This window comes from Caretta caretta, chromosome 24 (assembly GCF_965140235.1).
Source record: "Caretta caretta isolate rCarCar2 chromosome 24, rCarCar1.hap1, whole genome shotgun sequence".
Lineage (NCBI taxonomy): Eukaryota > Metazoa > Chordata > Testudines > Cheloniidae > Caretta > Caretta caretta.
The window spans coordinates 17,058,210-17,069,381 of record NC_134229.1 but is presented as its reverse complement, the minus strand read 5'-3'; positions in this window follow the sequence as shown (position 1 = coordinate 17,069,381).

Here is an 11,172-nt window from a genome sequence, read left to right as displayed (position 1 = left end):
GGAGGAAGGGGTCACCAGGCTGGAGGATTTGAGAAGAAGCTCATCATTCACCACAGAACAAGACTGGGATTGTCCACCATCCCTGGCGGATGGGCGCGGTTCTACCTACCCAAGTGAGGGGTCAGGGTCACTCTCGGTTTTCATTTTCTCTTTCCACCTCCCCCCTTCTCTTTCCTTTCCCCCTCGCTCTGTGGGGAGCAGGGGACACTCAGACCTGGCTGAGACACCCCCCCACCCGACACACACACACATCTGTGGATTGATAGGTAGATAGACAGAGGGTGCGTATGGGGCAGGAGGGATGGATGGTTGAACCCCTTCTGCTGGGTAAGCTCCCCGTAGACCAGGACCCACCAACTCAAAACCCCAAGCCCTAAGCTAACCACTGCAACCAGTGTCTTGGAGACAGGCCCCTGGGGTCCTTGCATTGCTGCCGAATCAAGTCAATGCTAAAGCTAGTTCTGTGGGCCACAGACCCAATTCCCAGCAAGTGACAGTGATGTCAACAGAGTTACTGTCCCCACCGATATTCTGGGGGCCCCCGCGCACCTCCTATTGCCTGGGTTTCTGAAACCGAACCCTGACTGCAGAGGCCCTGGCAGAGGGAGGCTCAGTTCCACACTCAGCCGGGGCGGCATGGCTGCTGAACGGGCTCCTGGCGGATTGAAACCCCGTTGGCGATGCTTCCAGACCCACCCGAATGCTGGTGCTGTCTGCGTCACTGCGGCTTGCTGGGCTCTTCACCACCTCTGTGCAACCGGAGCCGAGCCATTTCCCCCCGATGGACCTATGCCAGCGAGGGGCCCCTGCGCGGGTACCAGGAAGTGCCAGCTACCCTGCAGGAGCTGGTTACACCCAGGCAATAAAAGTCAGGGATGCTTTGTGCCCCACATCCTCGACTTGCCTGGCCCAATGGAAGAGGGGGACTAATGCCCCTACGAATGTGCTTGTGGGCGGGAAGGAGCTAATTATTTTTGGGGGCCAGTGGTTCAGCGCTTGGCAGGGGTGTGGCCTTGATTGCCATGCAGCGTCCTTGTGAATGCCATGATGAATAGTGAATTGAGGGGCAGGGCTGGGTTTCTATATGGCCTTTAGTGACGTGTGAATTGCTGCACCCCCGGGAAGGGTTTTTCCTTAGTAAGGCATAATTGCTCCAGGTCATGTTTTTAGCTTCATTATCTCAGATCCCGATTCCATCATCTGCAGCAGGGCAGCAATAAACTTCCTTGATGTAAACAGGTCTTAAAACAGTCCAACGGTCGCCCACAAATTCTGCCTAAAGATGCAGCTCGCTGAGGACTATGGAGGAGGTTTTGTCTGGAGGGACAGAGCCAGGCTGCCTTGAATCACTCTCACCTGCGGGGTTTGATCGTCTGTTGAATGCGTTCTGCGTTCAGTGGGACAGTCGGGGAGAGGACAGGAAGGCGCGTTACAAGTCTCATAGGCAGCGAATGCTTGTTTGTGGGGTAATGACTCAGATGGGGAAACGAGGAGCAACAAGACAGCCGTAGATAGAAACCTAGCTTCCCCAGAAGCAGGGTGTTAAAAATCCAGGAGACTGAATTGAATGGTGCTATGAAGGGATGGTGGGATAAAAACTACCAAAGGAACGAGGGAAAAACCCTCCACTTCCTAGACGACCCCAAAAGCTCCGTTTACCCCACAGGGCATAGAGACCTTGTAATGATGAGGTTGGTAGCCCTGTGATCCAGTGGTTCCCAACCAGGGGTGCGCAGGGCCGGCCTTAGGAAAAATGCCATTCAGGACCAACTTGTATGTTAGCGCCCCAGGCCCCCATGCATGTGGTGCCCCCCTCATTGCCCCTGGCCCCTGTGGGCTACCCAGGATCCCCCCCCTTAACCCCTAACCCCTGCACCCCCCCCCATCCTGTGCCCATGTGGGGAAACTGACCTGGCTGTAGATTGCAGCTGGCTTTGCTGCTCGCTTCCCCCCACCATTGAATGCTGCTCCTCTGCCCCCCCCCCCCGCCAGGGGGGTGCACCACTCCCCCCCCCATTCTCCTCCACTAGGAGGAAGCAGGGAGAAATCCCCCCCCCCCCCCGCGGCACTCCCCTACCAGCCAGGAGCAATTCAGGCACCATCGCTACGCCCCTCTCTGCTGCCGCTCGGTGCCCCCTTGACCGTGGTGCCCCGGACGGGCGCCCGCGTGGCCCGCCCCCAAGGCCAGCCCTGGGGATGCGCCACGGCCTTCCAGGGGGTGCCACACCTCATCTAGACGGGCCTCGTTCTAGGACAGGCGACATAAGCGGCTCTCGCGAAGTCAGGACAAACTGCAGTTTCCTACGGACGACGACTCGCTCCGGCCGCCCACCCAAACGCAAGAGCGGTATTTACATTCCAGTTGGTTCACGCCACAGTGATTAGTAATGACATGATAAGTCTACGGCAAAAATGAGAAAGGCAGCAAGTTTCCGGTGCGTGGGCGCGTGACGCTTCTGGGGGCTGACGTCTGACTTTGTGAGCAAGTCGTTTTTCAGGGAGGGGGAACGTGGGGGTGCGCACGACAGAGCAGGCTCCTGAAAGGGGGGCAGGCGTCCGGAGCCGCTGCTGTAATCTTGTCACGGGGTCCCCGGGCGATGCTCTGGACCTGCTCCCCATGAAGCCAGGCAGGACTCTGGGGCAGTCGCCTTCCTGTGAGCAGCCTGTCTTCAGGACACACAGCTCCCCCGGCTCCACCTTCCTGGGTCTGACCTTGGAGCATTCAGCCTCCTCTGCCCCTCCGTGCGCTTCCCACCAGCGAGTCCGCTCAGGCGGGGCTCCTGGGGGGGCCAGAGCCTCCTGCCTCCCAACTTCGCAGTCAGACGTGACTCTCAGCCAGCCAGGAAAACAGAGGTTTATTAGACGACAGGAACATCCTGAAGCACTTGCATGAGAGGAAAGTGATCAGGAACAGCCAGCATGGATTCACCAAGGGAAGGTCATGCCTGACTAATCTAATCGCCTTCTATGATGAGATTACTGGTTCTGTGGATGAAGGGAAAGCAGTGGATGTATTGTTTCTTGACTTTAGCAAAGCTTTTGACACGGTCTCCCACAGTATTCTTGTCAGCAAGTTAAGGAAGTATGGGCTGGATGAATGCACTACAAGGTGGGTAGAAAGCTGGCTAGATTGTCGGGCTCAACGGGTAGTGATCAATGGCTCCATGTCTAGTTGGCAGCCGGTATCAAGTGGTGTGCCCCAGGGGTCGGTCCTGGGGCCGGTTTTGTTCAATATCTTCATAAATGATCTGGAGGATGGTGTGGATTGCACTCTCAGCAAATTTGCGGATGATACTAAACTGGGAGGAGTGGTAGATACGCTGGAGGGGAGGGATAGGATACAGAAGGACCTAGACAAATTGGAGGATTGGGCCAAAAGAAATCTGATGAGGTTCAATAAGGATAAGTGCAGGGTCCTGCACTTAGGACGGAAGAACCCAATGCACAGCTACAGACTAGGGACCGAATGGCTAGGCAGCAGTTCTGCGGAAAAGGACCTAGGGGTGACAGTGGACGAGAAGCTGGATATGAGTCAGCAGTGTGCCCTTGTTGCCAAGAAGGCCAATGGCATTTTGGGATGTATAAGTAGGGGCATAGCGAGCAGATCGAGGGACGTGATCGTTCCCCTCTATTCGACATTGGTGAGGCCTCATCTGGAGTACTGTGTCCAGTTTTGGGCCCCACACTTCAAGAAGGATGTGGATAAATTGGAGAGAGTCCAGCGAAGGGCAACAAAAATGATTAGGGGTCTGGAACACATGAGTTATGAGGAGAGGCTGAGGGAGCTGGGATTGTTTAGCCTGCAGAAGAGAAGAATGAGGGGGGATTTGATAGCTGCTTTCAACTACCTGAAAGGGGGTTCCAAAGAGGATGGCTCTAGACTGTTCTCAATGGTAGCAGATGACAGAACGAGGAGTAATGGTCTCAAGTTACAGTGGGGGAGGTTTAGATTGGATATTAGGAAAAACTTTTTCACTAAGAGGGTAGTGAAACACTGGAATGCGTTACCTAGGGAGGTGGTAGAATCTCCTTCCTTAGAGGTTTTTAAGGTCAGGCTTGACAAAGCCCTGGCTGGGATGATTTAACTGGGAATTGGTCCTGCTTTGAGCAGGGGGTTGGACTAGATGACCTTCTGGGGTCCCTTCCAACCCTTATATTCTATGATTCTATGATTCTATGAACATGGTCTAAAACAGAGCTTGTAGGTGCAGAGAACGGGACCCCTCAGCTGGGTCCATTTTGGGGGGCAGTGAGCCAGACAACCACGTCTGCACTTCACTCCATGTCCCAGCCAGCCCCAAACTGAAACTCCCCCCAGCCCCTCCTCCTCTGGGCTTTGTTCCTTTCCCGGGCCAGGAGGTCACCGGATTCCTTTGTTCTCCAACCCTTTAGCTCTCACCTTGCAGGGGGGAAGGGCCCAGGCCATCTGTGGCCAGGAAACAGGGTGTCGGCCATTGTCTGTGTCCAGACTCCTGCACACACCTGCCCTCTAGGGCTCTGCAATGATCAGACACCCTTACCCCACCACCTAGATACTTAAGAACTGCCTAGGGGAAACTGAGGCACCCCCACACTATTCAGAGGAAACATTAAGAACAGTCCCGCTTCGTCACAAATCTGCCAGGCCAAACTTTTCTGCGCCTTTCCCTTGCCATTTCTACGCGCTCTGCAGCAGCAAAAGCCAAGCGGGACCATGAAAGTCACCGAGGCTTTGACAGCAGTTAACAGGTTGCCGAAGGGGACGCGCTTCTGGGCGCTGTGTGCCTGGGGGGAAAGGGGAAGCCGGCAAAGCAAATGCTTCAAACCAGAATCTGGCAGAATGAGATTAGCAGTCGGGACCCCGTAAAACATCTAATGGGGATGTAAAAATATTTAAATTAAGAGACAAGGTCCAGCATCCTTTTAGACAAGGCAAGGTCTGATGTACATGTACAAGGTAAAGCAAACCCCGCTTACGGGGCCTCTAACCTGTAAGCCAGGGGTCCCCAAAGTGTGGGGTGTGTCCCCCTGGGGGGGGTGGAGGAACGTCTGGAGGGCGCGGCAGAGCCCGGGCCAGCCCCCACGGCGGTGGGGAGGGAGCGCCCCACAGCCCCTCCCTGCCCCCAGCTCTGCTCCAGTCCCTCCGCCTGGCCCCATCCCCAGCCTCAGCTGCTGGCCCTGGCTCCATTCCAGGCCCGGGGCCAAGGCTGGGGCCGGGAGCAGAGCCGGCCAGCACCACAGCCTGCCCCAGCCTCGGCCACGACCCCACTTCCAGTCCCAGACCCACCCCCAGCTACGGCACCAGCCTGGCCCCCTTATCCCTGCCTATGTCCCCCACCCCCTCGAGCTACAGCCCCACTCCCAGCCCTGGCTCCAGGGGTGGGGCACGGACAGGGGTAGGGGGGATGTGACCCTGAAAAGTTTGGGGACCGCTGCTGGAAATGGTGGAGAAGGCAGTAGGAAAACAGCCTTAGGTGAAATTCAAACACAGTATTTATATTGTTTTTTACATGCATGTCTGTATTAGCCACATTCTGGCCCTAAAACTAGCTGGGTTCACGTTTTCTGCTATGAATGTACATAGTCTTCATTTAACTACTCGGCTGCCGTGCATCATTATTCCAAAACCAGGCCACATGTTAGCTGTGATTCTGGATTTACCCAGCAGGGTAAAGGAAGGCGGCAGGATATAATTTTTCTGCTTTACCCGGGAATTTTTCTTCTACCAAGGTACTGAACCTAACAGCCTTTGCTACCCACAGCACAAATCCGGCATAGTCAAGATCCATATTTCTTGGTCAAGGTATAGTCAAGGTCCAGACACCGGGGAAAATAATAAAAGAAAAATAACAAGAATCATGCAAAGCGTCTGGTGGTCCGGATTTGGCCCGCGGTCGCTTATTGACTGCCCCTGACATAAATCATGGTTGTTGTTATAGGTCCTAATACATCAAAATACAATGTTCACTTATCTGGTCACTGATTCCTTATCACTTCATAACACAAGAACTAGGGGTCACCAAATGAAATTAACAGGCAGCAGGTTTAAATCAAAGAAAAGGAAGCATTCACACAATGCACAGTCAACCTGTGGAACTCCTTGCCAGAGGATGTTGTGAAGGCCAAGACTATAACAGGGTTAAAAAAAGAACTGGATAAATTCATGGAGGATAGGTTCATCAGTGGCTATTAGCCAGGTGTCCCTCGACAGCTGGGAATGTGCGGCAGGGGATGGATCACCTGATGATTCCCTATTCTGCTCACTCCCCCTGGGGCACCTGGCATTGGCCAATGTCAGAAGACAGGACACTGGGCTAGATGGACCTTTGCTCTGACCAGGTAGAGCCATTCTTATGTTCTTATCTCTTGCAATTTTCCCTTTATATTTCCTTAAAAAACACAGCGTGTGTTAAAATTTTTCTCTTTAACCCACTTGTGTTTCAATCTAGACTCCAGAGACTCAAGAAAACACCTGACTAAATCCTATCACCTATTTTATAGGCAAACCAAGGTGTAAACCAAGGACAATTGATGATTTCAATCCTGGGGTTTCCTAGACTTGCTCCAAACAAGGTTTAATCCGTTGGTGGTATGGCTTGCTGGTTTGTTGGGATTTCTTGTTTCCTTGTTAATTATCGGTTTTGTGCCCCCTTTGGCCTGTGTGCGGGGCGGGTGGGGCCTCGAGGGGAAGAGGCTGAGCAGGGGCAGGCCCTCAGGGCGGAGCATGGGCAGAGTTGGGGGGTGGGACCATAGTCCGGGCGCCAGAGCCCACAAACGGTTAATCCGGCCCTGATCCTCGGAGCAGTAAGATCTCGGCCCCAGGTGGCAGTATACCAAATTTGGGGAGGATTAACGAACACACCCGGGGTGCAGTATTAAGTTTATTCCCTGAACGAATGGTGTCAATTTATATCTATATGTCGGAAAAACTATGTACCTTAAAGGGCTCCCAATGGTCAAATTGGTTCCCCCCAGAATTCAGGGGGGCGCTTACAAGGGGTCGCCCCATTCACAGCAATTTCCCCAGGGAGCGGGGAACCTCCCCCATGCGAGAGCATCCTCTGCCATGTCTTTCACCACCCCGGCATCCACGCGCCACACCTTAGGCTCGGCACCACAGACCTGCTCGTCCAATCGCCACCAAGAAATAAGGACGGGTTTCAGAGTAACAGCCATGTTAGTCTGTATTCGCAAAAAGAAAAGGAGTACTTGTGGCACCTTAGAGACTAACCAAATTATTTGAGCATGAGCTTTCGTGAGCTACAGCTCACTGCATCCGATGCATACTGTGGAAAGTGTAGAAGATCTTTTTATATACACACAAAGCATGAAAAAATACCTCCCCCCCACCCCACTCTCCTGCTGGTAATAGCTTATCTAAAGTGACCACTCTCCTTACAATGTGTATGATAATCAAGGTGGGCCATTTCCAGCACAAATCCAGGGTTTAACAAGAACGTCTGGGGGGGGGGGTGGTGGTAGGAAAAAACAAGGGGAAATAGGCTACCTTGCATAATGACTAAGCCACTCCCAGTCTCTATTCAAGCCTAAGTTAATTGTATCCAATTTGCAAATGAATTCCAATTCAGCAGTTTCTCGCTGGAGTCTGGATTTGAAGTTTTTTTGTTGTAAAATAGCGACTTTCATGTCTGTAATCGCGTGACCAGAGAGATTGAAGTGTTCTCCGACTGGTTTTTGAATGTTATAATTCTTGACATCTGATTTGTGTCCATTTATTCTTTTACGTAGAGACTGTCCAGTTTGACCAATGTACATGGCAGAGGGGCATTGCTGGCACATGATGGCATATATCACATTGGTGGATGTGCAGGTGAACGAGCCTCTGATAGTGTGGCTGATGTTATTAGGCCCTGTGATGGTGTCCCCTGAATAGATATGTGGACACAGTTGGCAACGGGCTTTGTTGCAAGGATAAGTTCCTGGGTTAGTGGTTCTGTTGTGTGGTATGTGGTTGTTGGTGAGTATTTGCTTCAGGTTGGGGGGCTGTCTGTAGGCAAGGACTGGCCTGTCTGCCACGATTTGTGAGAGTGATGGGTCGTCCTTCAGGATAGGTTGTAGATCCTTGATGATGCGTTGGAGGGGTTTTAGTTGGGGGCTGAAGGTGACGGCTAGTGGCGTTCTGTTATTTTCTTTGTTGGGCCTTTCCTGTAGTAGGTGACTTCTGGGAACTCTTCTGGCTCTGTCAATCTGTTTCTTCACTTCCGCAGGTGGGTATTGTAGTTGTAAGAAAGCTTGACAGAGATCTTGTAGGTGTTTGTCTCTGTCTGAGGGGTTGGAGCAAATGCGGTTGTATCGCAGAGCTTGGCTGTAGACGATGGATCGTGTGGTGTGGTCAGGGTGAAAGCTGGAGCATGTAGGTAGGAATAGCGGTCAGTAGGTTTCCGGTATAGGGTGGTGTTTATGTGACCATCGTTTATTAGCACTGTAGTGTCCAGGAAGTGGATCTCTTGTGTGGACTGGACCAGGCTGAGGTTGATGGTGGGATGGAAATTGTTGAAATCATGGTGGAATTCCTCAAGGGCTTCTTTTCCATGGGTCCAGATGATGAAGATGTCATCAATGTAGTGCAAGTAGAGTAGGGGCTTTAGGGGACGAGAGCTGAGGCAGCGTTGTTCTAAGTCAGCCATAAAAATGTTGGCATACTGTGGGGCCATGTGGGTACCCATAGCAGTGCCGCTGATCTGAAGGTATACATTGTCCCCAAATGTAAAATAGTTATGGGTGAGGACAAAGTCACAAAGTTCAGCCACCAGGTTAGCCGTGACATTATCGGGGATAGTGTTCCTGATGGCTTGTAGTCCATCTTTGTGTGGGATGTTGGTGTAGAGGCTTCTACATCCATACTGGCCAGGATGGTGTTATCAGGAAGATCACCGATGGATTGTAGTTTCCTCAGGAAGTCAGTGGTGTCTCGAAGGTAGCTGGGAGTGCTGGTAGCGTAGGGCCTGAGGAGGGAGTCTACATAGGCAGACAATCCTGCTGTCAGGGTGCCAATGCCTGAGATGATGGGGCGCCCAGGATTTCCAGGTTTATGGATCTTGAGTAGTAGATAGAATATCCCAGGTCGGGGTTCCAGGGGTGTGTCTGTGCGGATTTGTTCTTGTGCTTTTTCAGGGAGTTTCTTGAGTGAATGCTGTAGTTTCTTTTGGTAACTCTCAGTGGGATCATAGGGTAATGGCTTGTAGAAAGTGGTGTTGGAGAGCTGCCGAGCAGCCTCTTGTTCATATTCCGACCTATTCATGATGACAACAGCACCTCCTTTGTCAGCCTTTTGGATTATGATGTCAGAGTTGTTTCTGAGGCTGTGGATGGCATTGCGTTCCGCATGGCTGAGGTTGTGGGGCAAGTGATGCTGCTTTTCCACAATTTCAGCCCGTGCACGTCGGCGGAAGCACTCTATGTAGAAGTCCAGTCTGCTGTTTCGACCTTCAGGAGAAGTCCACCTAGAATCCTTCTTTTGGTAGTGTTGGTAGGGAGGTCTCTGTGGATTAGTATGTTGTTCAGAGGTATGTTGGAAATATTCCTTGATTCGGAGATGTCGAAAATAGAATTCTAGGTCACCACAGAACTGTATCATGTTCGTGGGGGTTGAGGGGCAGTAGGAGAGGCCCCGAGATAGGACAGCTGCTTCTGCTGGGCTGAGAGTCTAGTTGGATAGTTTAACAATATTGCTGGGTGGGTTGAGGGAACCATTGCTGTGGCCCCTTGTAGCATGTAGTAGTTTAGAAAGTTTAGTGTCCTTTTTCTTTTGTAGAGAAGCAAAGTGTGCGTTGTAAATGGCTTGTCTAGTTTTAGTAAAATCCAGCCACGAGGAAGTTTGTGTGGAAGGTTGTTTTTTTATGAGAGTATCCATTTTTGAGAGCTCCTTCTTTATCTTTCCCTATTTGCTGTAGAGGATGTTGATCAGGTGATTCCGCAGTTTCTTTGAGAGTGTGAGGCACAAGCTGTCAGCATAGTCTGTGTGGTGTGTAGATTGTAATGGATTTTTTACCTTCAGTCCTTTTGGTACGATGTCCATCTGTTTGCATTTGGAAAGGAAGATGATGTCTGTCTGTATCTGTACCAGTTTTTTCATGCAGTTGATAGATTTCCACTCCATACGGCTAAATGCAGTGCCTTGCATAATGACAGGTTTCAGAGGAACAGCCGTGTTAGTCTGTATTCACAAAAAGAAAAGGAGGACTTGTGGCACCTTAGAGACTAACCAAATTATTTTGACTTCAAAAAAACTTCAAATCCAGACTCCAGTGAGAAACTGCTGAATTGGAATTCATTTGCAAATTGGATACAATTAACTTAGGCTTGAATAGAGACTGGGAGTGGCTTAGTCATTATGCAAGGTAGCCTATTTCCCCTTGTTTTTTCCTACCACCCCCCAGACGTTCTTGTTAAACCCTGGATTTGTGCTGGAAATGGCCCACCTTGATTACCATACACAATGTAAGGAGAGTGGTCACTTTGGATAAGCTATTACCAGCAGGAGAGTGAGTTTGTGTGTGTGTGTGGGGGGGGTGAGAAAACCTGGATTTGTGTTGGAAATGGCCCACCTTGATTATCATACACATTGTAAGGAGAGTGATCACTTTAGATAAGCTATTACCAGCAGGAGAGTGGGGTGGGAGGAGATATTTTTTCATGCTTTATGTGTATATAATAAGATCTTCTACACTTTCCACAGTATGCATCCGATGAAGTGAGCTGTAGCTCACAAAAGCTCATGCTCAAATAAATTGGTTAGTCTCTCAGGTGCTACAAATCCTCCTTTTCTTTTTAAGAAATAAGGACTTCCAGGGGTATCCTACTGGCTCCCCCTACTACACCATGTGGAGAAACCAACCCCTGCCAGTGCACCCCAGTTACCAGCTAGCTTGGTGCCACTACCCCTTGCTCAGCCAGAAAGCTTAAAGTTACAATGACCCCCCTTCATCGGAGCATTGCGCCCCGTTGTGCTGCCCCATTGAGTTAGACAATAAAGCAACAGTCGGCAACCAAGACCCAGGTGGATTTTAGCCCAAAACAGGCCAAATTGAGCACTCTGGAAAAGCGGGCGTGTCTATGCAAATATAGCCTGACCCTGAGCTGTTTCCCCCCCGCTCGTCAACAGGGGGCAGGAGAGGGCTTCTTCAGGCCAGCAGAGTCACTCTGACTCCCCCGGCTGGTCCAGGGCTAGTG